This window comes from Mauremys reevesii, linkage group 4 (genome assembly GCF_016161935.1).
Source record: "Mauremys reevesii isolate NIE-2019 linkage group 4, ASM1616193v1, whole genome shotgun sequence".
In the NCBI taxonomy this organism is placed as follows: Eukaryota; Metazoa; Chordata; order Testudines; family Geoemydidae; genus Mauremys; species Mauremys reevesii.
Window position 1 is genome coordinate 58,003,678 of NC_052626.1, and position 18,379 is coordinate 58,022,056.

General features: G+C 39.3%; 1 long non-coding RNA gene across 2 annotated transcripts in view; it reads left to right on the plus strand.

Annotated features, from left to right (window-relative positions):
• Window positions 1-18,379, plus strand: part of LOC120402945 — a 65,540-nt gene that overhangs the window by 6,330 nt on the left and 40,831 nt on the right. For both annotated transcript variants that reach the window (XR_005597379.1, XR_005597378.1), the window contains exon 2: window positions 15,089-15,200. This is a non-coding gene — a long non-coding RNA (uncharacterized LOC120402945). The remainder of the gene's footprint in view (window positions 1-15,088; window positions 15,201-18,379) is intronic.

Sequence of the window (18,379 nt, forward strand, 5' to 3'; positions counted from 1 at the left end):
GATGAGTGGAATAACCCATCACCTCATTATTTAGTTCACCAATTAGACCTGATTTCTGACACACCAATTTTTGTTCACTGATTTCTGATCCCACACTTCTCTTGTTTACCAAGAACGATCTTAACACTGTCCTTTTATATGTCAGTAGGCGTTTTTGTTTGGACTAATTCAAGCTTTGTCTTTCTTTTATACCTTTTCCCATCAACATTTGTTATTATAGGTTGTGGTGACATCTTTTATAGTTGAGCTGACATTAGGGTATATTTGTAGGCCCAATTATCACAACAGGCCATGGCACTTTTAAGGCACCAATGAAAAAAGAACAATGAAATGGAATCTTTATCCTTTCCCATCTTCTTGACTCCCACCATATGTGAGAGAGTGATATAATTTAAAGAGACAGTGAAAAAAATTGGTATGAAAAAATATTTGGTTCTGATTTTAGTAAAAAAAAATTATTTCTAAAACAAAGCAACGAAAAAATGTTGATAAAAAGTCAAGTTTATCAAATACTTTATCAAAACAGTTATAAAATAGCTATATTTTTATTTACTGAAAACTGCATTATTTAGTGAAACTCAACTGAAACCATTTACTGAAACCCAACTGAAAAAAATTAGATATTTTTATTGTCTGTTTTAGCTCTGCAAAATGGAAACAATTTTGAATTGTTTCCCAGAGGTGTAGTTGTTGCTATTGTTGGTAGTGAAGGTCTTCCCCCCAACTCCATTTTTGGACTAGCTTTAATTATTTATCAGTTTCACTGACTGTGTTAGAAAATAAACTAAAATATTAGTAGTTCTATAGAATTCTACTAAATCTCTAGGTTACTCTTGTGTCTACGAGATCTTAAGTTAATTGGGAATAAGAAAGATTATAAATAGTAAAGATAGTGGGCATTGTTTAGGCTGAAAAAAAGCCTTGTAACTGAAGTTAAAAGTTAAACAGTATGGTACAGAGAATAAATTAAGTTAAACCAATGATGATTTTTATTTCTTTACAACAAAAATTATTCTGTACCACTTTTATAACCAATTAAAAAGGTCAGATAACTTTCTATTACACAAGTTTCTTGTAAAATGGAATATGCTTTTGACATTTTGTATGTTCTAAATTGCTTGGTACACAGAACAAATTGTTGTCTGATGTAAAATGAGAAACAGGCATCAGAGCAAAGTAAGTTATAGTGGTTTCAATCTTTTATGTTAGACTGGATCTGTAAACAAAGGAAACTAAATTTATTCACCCCAGGTTATGACTTTAAATGACAAGCTCTGTTATTAATGGTAAAGAGTGATTCATCAGTTTTGAATGGCCGCATAATAACAGTACTAGACTAGCGGATAGGAAGATTTTGAAAGGGTCCTGCAGACATGCACTGAAGATTACTTGATACAGAAAGATTAATTAGTATTTTATGAGGAAACTTGACTATTGCAAAGTCATTGAAGTGGATATGACAAGGGTCATTTTAGGAAGTACAGTCTTCAAAGGGAAACTAATGTGAGAAAAAAATGTTTTAATATGGATTTAAAGATGAGCATTTTTTGTGACAAAAAGAATAGTTGGTGAACAAAAATTTCTGAGTTCATAAACTTATGAGTTATATAAACTGACAAAAATTATAGCCATGCTTTTTATCCATGAGTTAAATGTATTGCATATATTTTTGCTTACCCTAATAAACTGGCACTAAAATCAAAGTTTCGGGAAGATAAAAGGGCTAAGCCATTGGTGGGTGGAAGACTGGAAAATGGCCATTCATATTTGATAATGTCTCTGAAGGAACATTATGCCTTGGGGAAATGTTCCAAATTATGCAATCCTAAAATGGTTCCAGTCAGTTCCAGCTATTGACATACCAGTCTGGCACCTTATCAGCCAGTAATTAGGTCTATAAGAAACAGGCCCAACCAGCAAAGTTTGGATGTAGAAACAAATTTCCCCTCTGTTCGTGAGTATTCTCATATGGAGTTTTGGTTAAAAGCTGTGTGGAAATATAAACAGGGAATGAATTACCTCATGGGAAATTTACCTGGACCTGCAGGACCGATTTCCCTAAACAATCATACTCAGGGAGTGTTTATTTACTAAAGAACATTGAGGCCACACACTGCTGACTTTACAGGAAATGTTGGGTTCTGCACAATAGCCTCACGTCTGGTCTGGCAGATGTTTGATAAATACATTTTACTGTTTTGAAAATATTATTTAACTGACACAGTGGCTTATCTTAGGCCTGCTGAGATTTCATTAGTTAGTTCTACAGTTTGGAAAAGGTTCTAAAAATGTGCTGTGTTCCACAGAAGAGGGATCAGGAATTTGAACCTGGCTTTCCCATAGCCCAAGTGAGTGCCCTAAGCACCAGCTATTGGCTATTCTGAGGTCTCTTTCTGTTCAAAATGAAAGCGAGCATTTCTACCCTGGACCAGAGGAAACCTTCCTGGTGAAAGTTTAATCGAAACTAATACATTTCTGTGAAAAGTTTTGGTTTTGTCTAAAGTTTTGTTGAAAAATTTCAAACCAGTTTTATTCATAAGTATTACAAATCTAATATTAAGGGACAAATTCTGCTGTCCCATACATGGCTGTAGAGTAGTGGTTCCCAAACTTATTCTGCCACTTGTGCAGAGAAAGCCCCTGGCAGGCCGGGCCAGTTTGTGTACCTGCCGCATCTGCAGGTTCGGCCGATCACAGCTCCCAGTGGCCGCAGTTCACTGCTCCAGGCCAATGGGAGCTGCTGGAAGTGGTGTGGGCCGAGGGACATACTGGCCGCTGCTTCCAGCAGCTCCCATTGGCCTGGAGCAGCGAACCGCGGCCAGTGTGAGCCGCGATCGGCCAAACCTGCGGATGGGGCAGGTACACAAACCGGCCCGGACCGCCTGGGGTTTTCCCTGCACAAGCGATGGAACAAGTTTGGGAACCACTGCTGTCGAGCGTAGATTGCAAAATGAGCTCTGGTATGTGTATTATAGGTAGCCTATGAATACCAGCACAGCTTAATTAGTAGCACTCACACCTTTGCATCAGAAAGCTGTAGGTCCAATTTTTCATTAAGATTTCTGTTTATAGCTCATTGTGACAGTGTGTGTTCTGCACTGTGAGGAATGCAGACTTCTATTCTCCTCTTATGACTGTTTTTCCATAGACTTCATCTGATTTACTTCTGATTTCCACCAGCATAAATGAGAGGAGACTCAAGTTTGCTATTTTGCACATCAGACATTAAACAGAGATCCCTTCTGCTACTCTCTGTAATGTCTGGCTTGCTGGAAGTTAATGGTCCCATGATGCTCCAAGAATAGATCCCATTTAGGACAGGACGTGAATGCTATCAGTCTAAGAGAAACTTGATGGGGATGATAATTACTCTAATTGGAATTTACCTAGAATAATAGCACTGTAGTTCTTATTTTTATGGATAGGCTCCTTAATGATCACAAGTCTGGGCATTAGTTTTACATCTCATCCAGAAGATGGCTATGATTATTAAGGTCTGATTTTCATTTTTATGTCACTTTTGTTCATTGTGGCTAACATTGCAATTTTTACATATTCACATCAACTTTGCCATATAGCATGATTCTCTCTAAGACCCATTTGCATCATTTTCCAAAGAGGCCTTAAAGTGGGTATCAATGCAATTTATGGACCCTGTAAGGGTCCCTTTACCTGGACGCAGTGTGTAAAGAAGCTTTAATACAACTGAGAATCAGGCTACATGGCGGTGCAATATGATGGACAATGACTGTAGAAAAGTTGCAGTGGTGGACAAAATGAACAAAAATAAATAAATAAAAAATCTGAGAACCATAAGGTAGATGAGACCTCTGCTTTCAAAGAGCCCTGCTTTTTCTTCAGTGTAAGGCAGTGGTATAAAACAGATAGTGATACCAAACTAGTTACACCATATAGTTACAAAATAAAATACACTTGACATGGGTTTTCTATAGTTTTGCTTTAGGGAAATCAGACATTTACAGGGTCTTTTTTTAATCTGTGTAGGTGGTGTAGAATATTTGAGGTGCAAAGTCAAAAGAAAATTGTGCTCTGCTAATAAGAAAACAAAGCACATAAGAACAATACCAAAAAAGATGTAGGTATTGCTGCTTTCCATGTGGTTTTTGGTGCAGAAGTGATTCCAAACTGACTGTTGCTTTCTTTATTTTCTCATCTTGCAAACTGTTCTGTGAGTTAAAAAAAGAGTCTCAGAGGCCAAGAAGAAATCATCTGCAAAGTCCATTTTAATGATGAAATGCAGTGTTGTTTGCTTTCCCCTTGCGTAGGTTCTGCTTCTTTTCGCTAATGTAAACATATCTAGAATGCCATTTCTAACCATCACTGCCTGACTTCTACATTTCAGTTTAAATTCCATGTGTTAATTGAAAGATATCTAAGATGAGCAGCATGCTTGTTATGTCTGCTGGGAGTGAAAATTTGAGTGCTACTGCTCTTGCACAGTCAGTAGAGGTCAGGTCAATATTGCTCCTCCTCAGGCTTTCCTGGAATAGTCTCCCCTAAGAAATCTGCCATCCCTATTATCAGTTTTTATCTCTCCTCATTCCATGTCCCTGATGTCACAACAATCAACTCATCTCTCCGGACATATCTCCTAGGAAAGGCAGAGATGAAATTATTTATCTCTTTATTTAATGTTTTAAAAAACCCATCCGTAGCTCTGGACACTGTACCGTCATTATAAAACATATTACTCGATAGATTAAAAAGCCCTCCTCATCCACCCTAACAAACTGCTTCTCCATCCCAAATTTTAATCATCCCTCTAACCGCCAAAAAACTTGGGAAATAGATAGAGTGACCAGACAGCAAGTGTGAAAAATCAGGACAGGGAATAATAGGTGCCTATATAAGAAAAAGCCCCCAAAATCAGGACTGTCCCTATAAAATCAGGACATCTGGTCACCCTAGAAATAGATGGGTTTTGCAGCATGTCCTGCAGGACTCCAACTCTTTACTAGTCTGTTTCTGCATGTAATCTCTCACTTATGTCAATAGGAAGTTTGTGTGCATGATACCTGCTGGATAGGAGAGGAGTGATGTAAGGCATTCTCCTCCTTCTCCTACAGCTCCTCTAGATGATGGGATCCTTTTTTTAAAGTGAGAAAATCCTGCTGCCACTCACCTTGACCATGGAGTTGTAATTCCTCCTACTTAAACCACAGGCCAATACCACCACACTTCTTTCTTTACTAGGGACATTTTTTATTATTTGCCAGCTACAATCAGTATCAACGGAGGGAAAGGGAAAAATCTAACAGTCCCCCCCCCATCCATTATATTTAGCTTGACCAAGCTTTGCTTTAATGCCAACTCGGCTGCACTTAAGCCTTGTTTACATTTGAAAGTTTTGCTGCTTTAACTATGCCGGTAAAGTAAAAGCGGCAAACTCCCTCTAGAGTAGATGCACTTATACTGGTATAAAAGAGCTTAATAAAGCAAAATAAAGGAAAATAAGATATACTTATATAAAGCACCTTGTACCACTATAACTGCATCTACATTAGGATGTTTACTGGCATAAGTATTTTGGCAAGAAATCCCACCTCTAACCAACATAGCTATGCCAGTAAAACTTAAGTGTAGACCAGGGCTAAGGTGCACTAAATGCCCTTTACAAATGATCTCGGATTAGCTGGAGCAGGCCACTTAGAATAATTAAGCTTTGAACTTTGTTGGTGAGTCAGCCCCCATAGGTATCAGGAGGAAGGATATACAGTCGTTCTAGAGCCAAGTTACATATCGTGGAAATGCACTAAAATGAGAACCAACTAGATTCTACCAGAAAGCCAGAAGATGCAAATCTAAAAGCTTGCTTTTGTCTATGAGGAAACAAAGAATTAACAGTATGTGGTACAGGTGGTCTGACTCTTGTATACACTTTGAAACATGCAAGTAAATGGAAATGAAATAGAATATCAGGGTTGGAAGGGAGCTCATCTAGTCCAACCTGCTGCTCAAAGCAGGACCAAGCCCCAGTTCCCTAAACAGCCCCCTCAAAGATTGAACTCATAACTCTGGGTTTAGCAGGCCAATGCTCAAACCACTGAGCTGTCCCTCCCCCCAGTAAGCACTTAGGCAGAGGCACTGTGATCATTTAGTACAAGCAAGTAGTCAGGAAACCGTTTTGAATAATTTTAGTCTTATAAACCAGTGTATCAAGTGATCCATGTAGGAAGTAAATGACAAAAGTCTAATCTTTTCACATGATTAGAACATGAACCAACACCTACACCTCTGAGATAAGAGAATGTGTTTCTTTCAGGCAATGACCTTTGCAAGATATTACAAAGGGAACCTTATATTTCAGTATGTCACTAAATTCCGGATCTGGATTACTCATGGGATTTATATTGGGATATCCTCAAATCCATCTCAGTTTAGTAGTGATCTAAGGTCATTATCTATCTAAGGGTATGTATACACTCCAGTTATAGGCCCACAGAGTGCCCATGTCAGCTGACTCAGGCTTTCAGGGCTCTGGCAAAGGGGCTTTTTAATTGCAGAGTTGATGTGGGCTTCACTCCCTTAGCCCAAGCGCCCGAGTCAGCTGACACGGGCCAGCTGCAGGTTTTCACTTGCACTGTAGACATACTCTTAAATACTTATTGGCCCCATATCGGATCTGCTTTACAAGCTTTAATGTGTTTATTCTTACAACACTCCTCTGAGGTAGGGAAATATTAGCCTCATTTTACAGATGGAGAACTGAGGCAGAGAGAGACAAAATGATTTGGCCCTTGTCACACAGGAAGTATGTGGTGGAGCAAGGACTTAACCCTGGTCTTTCAAGTCCCAAGTTAGTATCCTAGCCACTAAACCATCCTTTCTTTTATTACAGGACCACCTGAAGGCTGTGATGGCCTATGTTAAAGGAGCTTGGCACTTTCCATCTAATTCCAAATAGACAAATGACTATTTCACAAAAATGATCATTCCATGTGTTTCTGAGGGACATTCTCACAAACCCTATTGTGGTAATCGGGCCTACAAATTTACCCCACTTGTAAGCTCTACTGTAAAAAGTGAATTCAAGTTCATAAGATGTCAAAATAAACTAAAAAACAAATGTTGATGGGAAAAGGTACAGGAAAACTGAATTAGTCCAAACAAATAGGGCTACTGTTATAAGTCAAGGACTGTGTTAAGATCATGCTTGGTAAATAAAAAATATGTGGGGCTGTAAATTAATGAACCAAAATTGGTGGACAAAATAGTGAGAAGATGGGCTATTCTGACCACCATTCACTTTGTGGATTTTTAAAGAAAGGGACTTTAGGGAGAAAAATTGTCTGCTGGAGTGAGTTTCACCATCTTGGCCACCCGCACTGTCTCCTGGGATCTCAGGCCTTCCTCATCCTAATGCTGAGAGACACCCTGACCAGACCAGGCCAGAAAGAGAGACCCAGATGACATTGCCACCTCTACTGGTGCCAACTGAACCCCAAACACCAGCTAAGATTAAACGGGATCAGACTTTAACAGCAACAACAACAGCTGCAGCCCACCTCAACTAAGTTCTCTTGTCCCCAAAAGACCGTTATTACCAACTTTGATACCATCTAAGAGACTGTCAGATGAGGGGGAGTTTCCTTCTAAAAACTCTCCAGCTAAAGGGAAAGGGAACAAGGGATGTTAAAATAAAAGCCTTATTTAATACTTTACCTTTCAAATACTTTAACTGTTTTTCCTTCCTTTCTGTATCTTTAAAGATTAAGAGGATTTTTAATTGTGTTTGTGCCATGGTACTAAGCAGGCTTGGGTCTTTGTATAACAGACGCCAAACCATGTTCAACACTGTTTAATGGTGGACAGTTAGCACTTTTTTGGCCCATATATTTAATCTAAATTAATTAATACAACAATCCTCAGCAGAGAGAGTGAAGACTGAATAAGCTTTGGCCATCAAGCTGATAATCTGCACTATTTATGAATACTAAATTCATTTAAAAGTATCTCTGTACCATTGAAGGCATTGCCAACTATATATTAAATTCATACCTATGTACCAGGCGGGCACAGATCTTATGAATTACTTACAGTGCACTTTGGTCCTATTTTTGAGGAGTGAGTGGGACTGAAATGGTACCTCTAGACTTTGTGTTGCCCCTCTGCATAGAGGTGAATTTCATCCTATCATTTTAGGAAGAAAGCTTTTACAAAATACTTTTGTAAATACATTCCTCAGTACTCAGAGCCTAACTGAAGCTTGTCACATACAATACCTCATTTTGCCCCAAACTACCTAAGAACTACTAAGCCATCACTTTATCAAAAAGCTTTAGCTGGGATCAGCTGGTTAGAAACTGGAAGAAAACAAATTGATTATCAGGCTAGAAGTGGTGCTTTTTTTTCCTACAGAGAAATAATAATTCCCATTTTCAAAGCCATTGTAACTTTACTAGGAATTAAAGACCAACAGAAAGACCATCACAGAGAGTCATTCTTTTGAAATCCCATGTAGAAGCAAACATCCAAAGAAGTGGTTGGGTGCATTGGCTGAAGCAGTTTAACAAGCTTAAATAGAGAAACAGTGAGAGAACTTTTAGATGTGAGCCCAACAGTGACTGCACTTTTAACATCTGGGTCTGGTCCATTGGGCCACTGAATTCTAATGAGCTCAGTATTTCTTCTGAAAGACATGATTAAATCACTCCCATCTAGCCCCTGGAAAGGTATCGGTATGAGCAGGTAGAAATTTGGGATCTAACAAACTGAACAATGGGAAAAAATATTCTCTTGTTTAAGTTTCCCCATGGAGATTAAAAAAATGAAAACTTAAATCCTGGCAGTGTGAGTGCTACTAATTCATCTGTGCTCGTATACATAGGCTACCTATAACTCTAATGAAAAGCAACAAAGAGTCCTGTGGCACCTTATAGACTAACAGATGTATTGGAGCATAAGCTTCCGTGGGTGAATACCCACTTCGTCAGACGCAGCTAAAAGGTGCCACAGGACTCTTTTTTGCAGTTTACAGATCCAGACTAACACCGCTACCCCTCTGATACTTAACTCTAACGAAGTGGAATGAATGTCTAGTCTCATTGTTTTCCAAGTAAACTCAAGTGTATAGTATCTGATGTTTATGCCAATTTTAAAGCCACAAACCATTAAAGATAAATAATTACCTACATTTATTATAGGCACTGTTCATCTTGAAGACTCTTAATTTCACAGCTGAAATACTGCTACATCTGGAGTGGAAGTAAGCAACAAACACCATATTTTGTGGGAGATATAGAGAGAAAGAGAAGGGACATGAATACTTTACCTTATTGATACTAGAGAGGAAATTTCAAGTAGGCAGAATGGTCAAGATCCTCAAATGTGTTTAGGTACCTAATTATAGGAGTTAGGCACAAGTTACCTTTGAGGATCTGGGCCAAATTATCCAGGTTGGAACTTGACCCAAACATTGGGATTAATATTTGTATTGTTGCAAAAAGTACCACTGGACCTTCTAATGATCACAAGCGGTTAGTATCTTATTTCTGCATCTCTCATGAAAGACCTGCAACATCACACTACCTGCCAACACCATGTTGAAACATTGATTCTGACTGATAGAAGAGTGACAAATACAACTCCACTTCCTATAACACCTGGATTTCTTTTTGTGGTCCTTTACACAAGCACTGACCAAGCAGGACCCTGTTTAACTTAAGGTTATTGTTAAAGTTCATATATATTTAAAAGTATCTTTGAAATTTCCTCTCCATCAGCAACACTCATGACTTATGCATGATGCAGCCAAAGCTATCATCATAAGTATGTGTGACATACCATTCCAATGGGAATAAAACTGAAGAAATGCAACTCTCTTTGTAGAGAGGCATCAGGTGGCTTACTTTTCTTTACAGAGGTAGAAAGAGCTCTGTGAGCAGAAATTCAGTGGCTTAGCCTTGGAGACGGGTAGGGGAGACTATTCATGGTTTGAACAAAACCAGATTACAACTTCTTTTTTAAAAAACTCAGTGATGTGGTTTGATTTTGCACATAATGGGATTTTCAGAGACTGAATAACCTGTGTATTAGCCAGTCAGACTTAAGGAATCATTCCATTCTCCTTAGGGCTGTTTCGAAATGTCTTAAAAATTGCACGTCACTAGAGCTTTTATCAGGAAGAGGTTATCATTAATCACAAGAAATTGCATATATAGTTTACTTTAAAATAGTTTCTGTGACTATTATAAATTTAAATCTTAGTCATGCAGTCAGAATTTGATTTATGATGATAAGAAGAGGCAAGTATATTTCTGCTAGCTTATAGGGTGAAAAGCTTTTCTTCATTTACTTCAGTGGGGCAAATTCATACTCAGAAACAAAGGGAAGAGCTGTCAGTGTTGGGAGGTGAGGAATTGGTTGATTAATTAATGTTTAGTATTTTTTATTTAACCTTCAACCTTTCCTTCCCCAAATCCTGCATTTTTCCTTTCAATAAAATCCCTCTTGTAAAATTGTTATTTTTCGGTGTGTCATTCTGTGTGGGGTTTGTGTTGCTGTACTTTATTGTTTTTTGTGTGCAGTGCTTTATACCACTTGCCCATTAGCAGCATAATTCATTTTCCCAAGGGATAGCACCTCGTGTGTCTTGGGCACAGTGAGATGTCACCTTGGGTGGAGTTGGCAGGCATCAGAAAAAAGAACCCAGGAATTGTTGTACTAATTTATATATGGGCCCAAAGAGTCAATGGTGTTAACATAACCCTGTTACTGTCCAACATTAAACAGGGCTGAGGGCTTGCTATTCAGAGACCTAAACTTGCTAAGTATCATGGCAAACACATGGTTAAACATCTTTTTAACCTTTTATTTCAGATATGGGAAAGACGGAAAAACAGTTAAAGCATTTGAAATGTCAAGTATTAAGTAAGGCTTTCATTTTAACACCATTCCTTGTTCTCTTTTCCTTTAACTAGAGAAAGTCTTTATAAAAAAAAAGTTAAAATCCCTTACTTAATAGTCTTTTAGACTTTTGGAGAAAAGAGAATAAGTTAATTGAAATGGGCTGTTGCTGCTGTTAAAATCTGATTCCATTTCCTAGAAAACAAGACAAACACACACACACACACACACACACACACACACACACACACGAGGAAAGAGAAAAGAACAGCAAAGATATAAAATGCAGCTTCTCTCTCTAGTGTTGACTCTCACTTACAACCTCACTGCTGGACAAACACAGACATGGCACATGGTCTGATCAGTCACTTTGAGACATTGGCTGTTTAGGGCATTGCATTGATCTGTCTTTCTGGTCACAGGCTTTTAACAGTGTTGCAAAATACAAGCTTGGCCAGCTAAGTCAGATTCTTATTAGACAGAAGGAAAAAGAAGAGGAAAAAGAAAAAGGTGGGAAAGGAAAAGAATAAGGGTGTGTGTGTGTGTGTGTGTGTGTGTATGTGTGTGTGACAAAGTCTCACATTCCAGGTTTATATCAGTAGGTCTAATTCAGTCTTCCTGTCTCCTTTTAATATCTTTCCCCATCAACATTTATTGTTACAGGTTATTGTGACACTTTATGGACTTTTACTTACTTATTCCAGTTGAACTCTCAATTAGGGTAAATTTGTAGGCCCAATTATCAGAACAGTCTCAACCCATGGAAAAATAAGGGAGAAGCCACTTCAGGAAAAAAGCACTAGGGAGGCGGCTTGAGAGACATCTTGTGGGAGAGGCTACATCCCTCAATTAGTATGGAAATTGGTATCCTTTTTGGGATCTCCTCAGGGATGGCATGTGAGATGGTCTATAAAGTCTGAATACTTCAAATAAATCTGTTCACAAGACATTCTCAGTATTGCCAACATTTTAAGAGGAAACAAAAAACAAAAACAAATAAAACAAATGACAGGGATAACATTTTCCAAAGCTTCTAAGTATTTCAGAAGCTTAAGTCCCACTTTCAGTGACAGTATGTGTGTGTTCAGTGCAAAGTGAAGGTGCATTCGTAGCACAGACAGGTGCCCATACTAGCTTTAAAGTAGCTAGCCCAGGTAACACTCGTAGTGAAGACATGGCAGCACGGGCCGGCTCATCACCCAAGCTCAAGACTGCTGGAAACTCCAAGTACAGGCTGCTAGCCCATGCTGAAGCCACATCTTTGCTACTATTGCTACCCATGCTAGCTAGATTAACACTAACCTGGGTATGCTTACCTGTGTTGCAAGCATATCTTTACTTTCAGTGAAGACATACCCTTAAGCATGAAATCCTTGCGTTATTAAAGTCAATGGCAAGACTCTCATTGACGGTAATAGGCCAGGATTTCACCCTTCAGCTCTCAAGTGACTCAGGGCTTATCTACATCCCAGTGCTCTGTGCAGATCCCGACAGCATTCTCTGAAAGGAACCTAGTGCACTTTAATGTAGTCCTGTTTGAAATTATGTTAATGCAAACTAAAGCACACTGGCAGGGTCTATGTGGGGCAGTTAGAGCACAGCATGTTAGAGCACTTTACCAATCAGATCTCTCAGGTGTGCCTCTGCACTGTGTAGACAAACCCTAAGTCCCATTTTCCAAAGTGACTTAAGGATTTTTGGAAAGTTCACTCTTGTACCTGAAATTGTGAGACCAAAGATAGAAAGGGAAAGATCCAAACGCTGTGCTCCTCATTGACACAGAAGAAATAAAATGCATGAAATCCCATAAAATTGCCTAAACACTGATCCTCATAGCTGTCAATATTAAGTGTTTAAAGATATGGAAAGTCAGGTGTTTTATTATATTTTATGATATCATAGAACCAGATGAAAGAATGAATGTGGCTGGATACACACCGTTATTAGTTTATCTTTGATCTACTTTTCCTATTGAAGAAGAAATTACCTTCTGCAAAAGGCTTCGAAGACTGCACCCCAAATGAGCACCTATTCAGCTCTTGAGAAACACACAGCAGAAACAAGCACTTATGGTCTAGCTGCATTAGGATCTATATGGCTATTGACATGCAACTGGCAACAAACAGTACAATCCTGAAGTGAAGTCAGACAATCTCTCTAAAATGCTATGTAATTTGTTGTGTGGGTGGGTAGGTGTAACATGCTATTGGGGATGTCCAGAGCTGTGAGCCACTGTGTTACCCCTCTGTCTCAGCAAGAGTAAGCTTTGCTGGAGATTAGATTGTGTCAGCTCCCTGCTACACCTGCCTGTCTGCCTCACTGACAAATTCCTCAAGGCTCTCCCTTGCCTCACAGGTAACAATAAGACAACTCCAGATCCTGAGCTCCTCAGAGATGTTTCTCTGCAATGTATAGCTCTTATCACTATTCATTCACAGAAAGATATTATGTTTGCTGCTCTTTTCAAGAATCAGTACATCACAGTTTATTAACTTAATTCACGTAAATACTCCCTTCCCTTCAAGCACAGCACAGAGCTTGTTTGTAATAAAAATAAAAAGTTTTTTTTTAAACAAAAGGACATAGGTCAAGTGATACCAAGTAGCAGGGATAAAAGTAGAAATGGTTACAAACAAATAAAACTGAACACATGCATCTAAAGACTAAAACTTAATCTAGCAAGATACAGTTTTTGTTCAAGATGGTTTCTCTTACCCCCGTCTCCTTTCCAGATTTTACGGGCAATCTGTCCCAGAATCCATCACAGAGATCCAGTCACTTGATTCCTTTGTCTCCTAAGGTGAGAGATAAAGATGGAGTCTCTCTCTGTGCTCCTTAGATCCCGAAAGGATTGTTTTTGTCTTACAAGTAAGGAATGTCTCCTGGGTATTCAGTCTCATGGGTGTCTCTGGGTTGCTGGAGTCATGTTAATTTTCTGTCTCTTGACTTCAAGACCAGGATAACCCTTGCTGGATTAGCTTAATGGCTTTTTCTGATAATATGTAAATTGAAGTAAATTCACATTCCTTTGTCTATCACCTTTACCTAGACTAGGCTGTCTGGTCTTAAACATGTTCTAATAAGATAATACAGATAGAATTAATAATTTACCATATAATGTTAACATGTGCATTTACAATGATATTAATAATCAGTGTGTTATTAGTTTTCAAATGATACCTCACAAGGCACAATTTATACTAATATCTTATGTGTAGGTACAGTAGTGGTTGCCCACCTGGTGTTTTTATTTACAGGCTGTGCTCCCACCACCTTTCCACCATACAAGTAATCCCCTCCTTGCAGTCCACCAGCAGGAGAGAGGGGGGAAGCTATCTCTCTCTGCTTCCCCTCACTGCCTTTCCTCTACTGCAGCTTTCCTCTTTCCAGCTCTTCCCCCCAGCTTCCTTCCCTGGGGGCTCTTATCCAGCCCCAGCCTGATGAGGCAGCAGCTGTTCAAGCTTCCGCAGTCAGGGTCAGGTGGTCTACCCAGCTCCAGGGTCACCCGGGGGGGGGGCAAGTGGGGCAATTTGCCCCAGGCCTCAGGCCCTAGGTCTTTGGCAGCATTTAGGTGGTGGGGGGCCCTTCAGTCGCTCCGGGTCTTTGGCGGCATTTCGGCAGCGGGGGGCCCCTCAGTGCCGCTGAAGACCCTGACCACCGCCGGGTGAGTACAAGCGCCGCAGCTCCCCCGCTTTGCCCTTGGCCACGTGAATCCTCTGGACAGCCCTGCCCAGCTCCAATTCACCTCCCTTAGTTGGAGCTGGAGTGACAGAGGGTTGGCTAAGCAGTTTTCTGCTTAGCACCCTGTCACAGCAGGGTATGAATACAGGGGTGCCAATGGTCACAGTAGGCAAATCTTGAAACTAATTAAGGGCTGATTCAATGCCCATTGAAGTCAATGAAAAGGGACCTGCTCATTTCAATAGGTATGGAATCAGGCTCTTATGGTGAACTGAAACCCTGTACCAGTATGCGCTACAAGAAATTCTGAGAATGGTAACTCAGGGTATTCATTAAAAAGTAGCAGCTCATCAGTGATGCACAATGAACTGGGCATTAAGCATGAAGGCTTACTGATTGATATCAAGGTTTACTGGCTGTCAAGGTGACAATTTTTGAGCAAGTTTTTGAAATATGAGGACCAGGCAATTTATTGCCTGTGAACAATTTACGTAAGGGCTCCAGAATGAAAGGTTTGTTGTTGTTTTTGTTTATCTTTCAGATATCTTGTTTTCACCATACCCAATTCTTCACTGCAAAACTTTAAAGAAAACAACAATGCTTTTTCCTACTGCCTTAGAAGACTATGGACAAATGTATCTAATTAATCATATGTAAGTTAAACAAGGAAATTACAAAGTAAACATGCATGAAAATGTTTCAGAATCTTCATTGATGTAAATTTGGCAATCATGTAATCTTGGGTAATTGCCATTTTAACACTAATTCCATTAACAAACACAGCCTGATGTATTGTACCAAAAAAGAAGATCAAAGAGGCAACCTGAAATGCAGACAGGGCTCAGTAGATTTTCACAGCTCTTTTTAGGCAAGTTCTGATTTTTTTGTGTGCGCGCGCGGGGGGAAGTGGGGAGGGGGTAATTTGGTTTAAACAGAACAAATATGAAACTTGCCTAAAAATAATTATTGAAATCTCCTGCTGTCCTCTGTGTCTCTGTTTATAGTTCTGATCTTCCAGTCCAGATGCACGTCATCTGGATGAGAATATGGTTGTTCTTTGCTTCATTATTTCATAATTAAATTTTGTCACAGATAGAGCATTTTACGATTAATGGTTGATGGTGATTTAGTCATGATTTACATTGGATCAAGTAATTATAAACTATTTTATACTCCATTTCAGATTTTTTTGTTTAAAGGTGAAGTTACCAGTCTCATGGAGACATTAAGACTATAGAAAATGAATGCAGATGGAAATAGAAAGTTTTACCAGTCCATCCTCTCCTGGAATGTCACCTATACTCTCTGATAATCAAATTGCTGAAGAACATTTGATACATCTTTGTGGTCAATGGTAAAACTATTTGTCAGACATTGCATAAGAATACTTGCCTGGGTTATTGATGTGTTCACATCTTAAGATGCTGGACAAATAATATTTTTCCAGCAAAACAGGAAGATCAGTTTCTGGAACACAAATGTGACATCTTGGAAAGTCAAACAAAAGATTACACTGTGTAAAAGTGGTTTGTTTCACCTGAAAAAAGCAGAACTTTGGAAGACAGTAAGTAGAAAAGGGATCTTTGGTGACAAAGCAAAGTAAATTATCTCACCGCTTTCAACAACGTATTTGTAGAAACTGTGTGTTCTCATTTGGGAATTCAGTTAAAACAAAGCAATGATTATATTGGCCCAACTTAAAAATGGTCACATGATGTCTTGTCTTTGTCTCAAATGACTTCCTATGAATGTGCAAGATTACAAGTCCCATTCTGAGAATAACAAGGAGTCCGGTGGCACCTTAAAGACTAACAGATTTATTTGGGAATAAGCTTTCGTGGGTAAAGAAGAAGTGTTTTTTTATCCATGAAAGCTTATGCCCAAATAAATCTGTTAGTCTTTAAGGTGCCACCAGACTCCTTGCTGTTTTTGGGGCTACAGACATTCTGAGGATGTTTTTGAGCTTCAATCTGAATATTAATCATATGTTGATGCTACCTATAATTAATCTTAGCATGATTTTAAGAGTTCCTCAAGAATTCAAAGAATAAATGAGATACAAGCCTGATTCTGCTCCCAGTGAAGTTATTCATGCAACTCACTGGCTTCAAGGAGATTAGGACTTGTGTTTCAATAATTATTTTTGACCGCTCCTTACATGTCCTTGTAAAAAGCTACTCTACATAAGCATAGCGTGATGGACTCAATGTTCAGGGGCAAATCTTATCTCGTCTTCTATTAGTTTAGAGGACCTTCAGGCAGTGCAAGTGCTACAGTCCCTCTCCTCAATGGAGGGGAAGAATATATGGATGTCACAGAGCGGTACACATTCATTTTTTGGTTGTGAAGCCCAGAAGTATGGGGCTTAGTGGTGATTTGGTCACACTGGCAGAGGATCCACTGCTATGCTGTGCTCCAGTCTTATCCCAGCCCCCTCTCAGAGGGCTAATCTAGCCATCAGGTTAGAGCAGCTTCTGCAGAGTGTCTCCTTCTTCTCTCTGAGGCCTGGCAGAAGGATTCCAGCCTCCCGTTCCCCCACGGAGATCTCCATTGCCCAACTGGTCACTAGGGAGAAAATTTGCCCTTAAGAACATTTGCTTTACGGTGCAGTTCATAGCCATAATTATGGATAATCAATGCTTTAGTAAAACAATCCCAGGTGTTGCCTGATCTATTTGTTAGCTATTATTTAGAGTTTGTAATTTAACATTCCACAACAGGGATCATTTGCACCTAGATTGGCCACAGTATTATGGTTAGTGTGGGACTGAGGACCCCAGTGTATCTGGAAGAGACATTCACGCTTAGGGAAAATCTTCTGAATATGGAAAAGTTTTATTAGCACAATCAACAACAGCACAAACAGTCCAATGTAGCAAAGTAGACAGAGACAATACAAGCATCCAGAACTTGCATATTCACATCATCCTTTGCGGGTAGCCTGCAGGAGGTAAGATGACCCATGAGTAGTCCTTGGCCTGCCAGGTTCTGGGAAATTTCCTGGGAGTGCATGGGCTTGAGTGCCAACTTTTATCATAGATTGCACTAATGCCTACTATATATTCAGTAGGGGGTTCAGCCCCTTTTCCTTATCTGTATTTCCTCAACCTACTAACATTGGGGTGCCTTCTGTAAGCCTGGCTTGACATAAATAACTTTACATAAGTAACTTGCCTCACTTCTCAGTAAGAATGATTGGGAAAGTGAATGGAAGTTTAAGTTGTCATAACAAGCAGTATGCTGGAGTCAGGACAGCTAGCTAAGGTCAGCAGGGCCATCCTGGCATTAATAAATAAGCCTAAATATAGGATAAGATAGAGGTCAGTTTGTGTATGGACAGCGCATGGACTGAGCATGCTTTACAGAGATGGGTTCCTAAAAAGTGACCAAGTCAATTCCAAAATGTGTGATATAATGTATAGTAAAGGAAATGTAATGTGTAAGTGTATATAAAGGAAGAGGTTTGATGTGTAACTCTGGATGGGTGGTACTCACCCCTCTATGCTTGAGTCTCATCAACTCAGGGTAGCTTTGGTGTATGTATGAGTAACAAAATCTGGAGAAGAACTGAATTTTTGGGAAGCTGAGTGGAAGGAGGTCTGGGAGGGAATCCCAACACCTTCTTCCATAGCTTACTAGGCCTTTTCCCTCAAACTTATTAGCATATACATAAATTAGTTACTGTGGTATTCTTGTGGTTGGACATCTACTGATGCTCCTAATTTGAATATTTGAAGTTGGTATAAACTGGCACCTGGTGCTTATCTGTCAGCAGTTTAGCAACACTTGCTTATAACATTCTATCTTATAGCATCTTGTAATACAGGGTCAT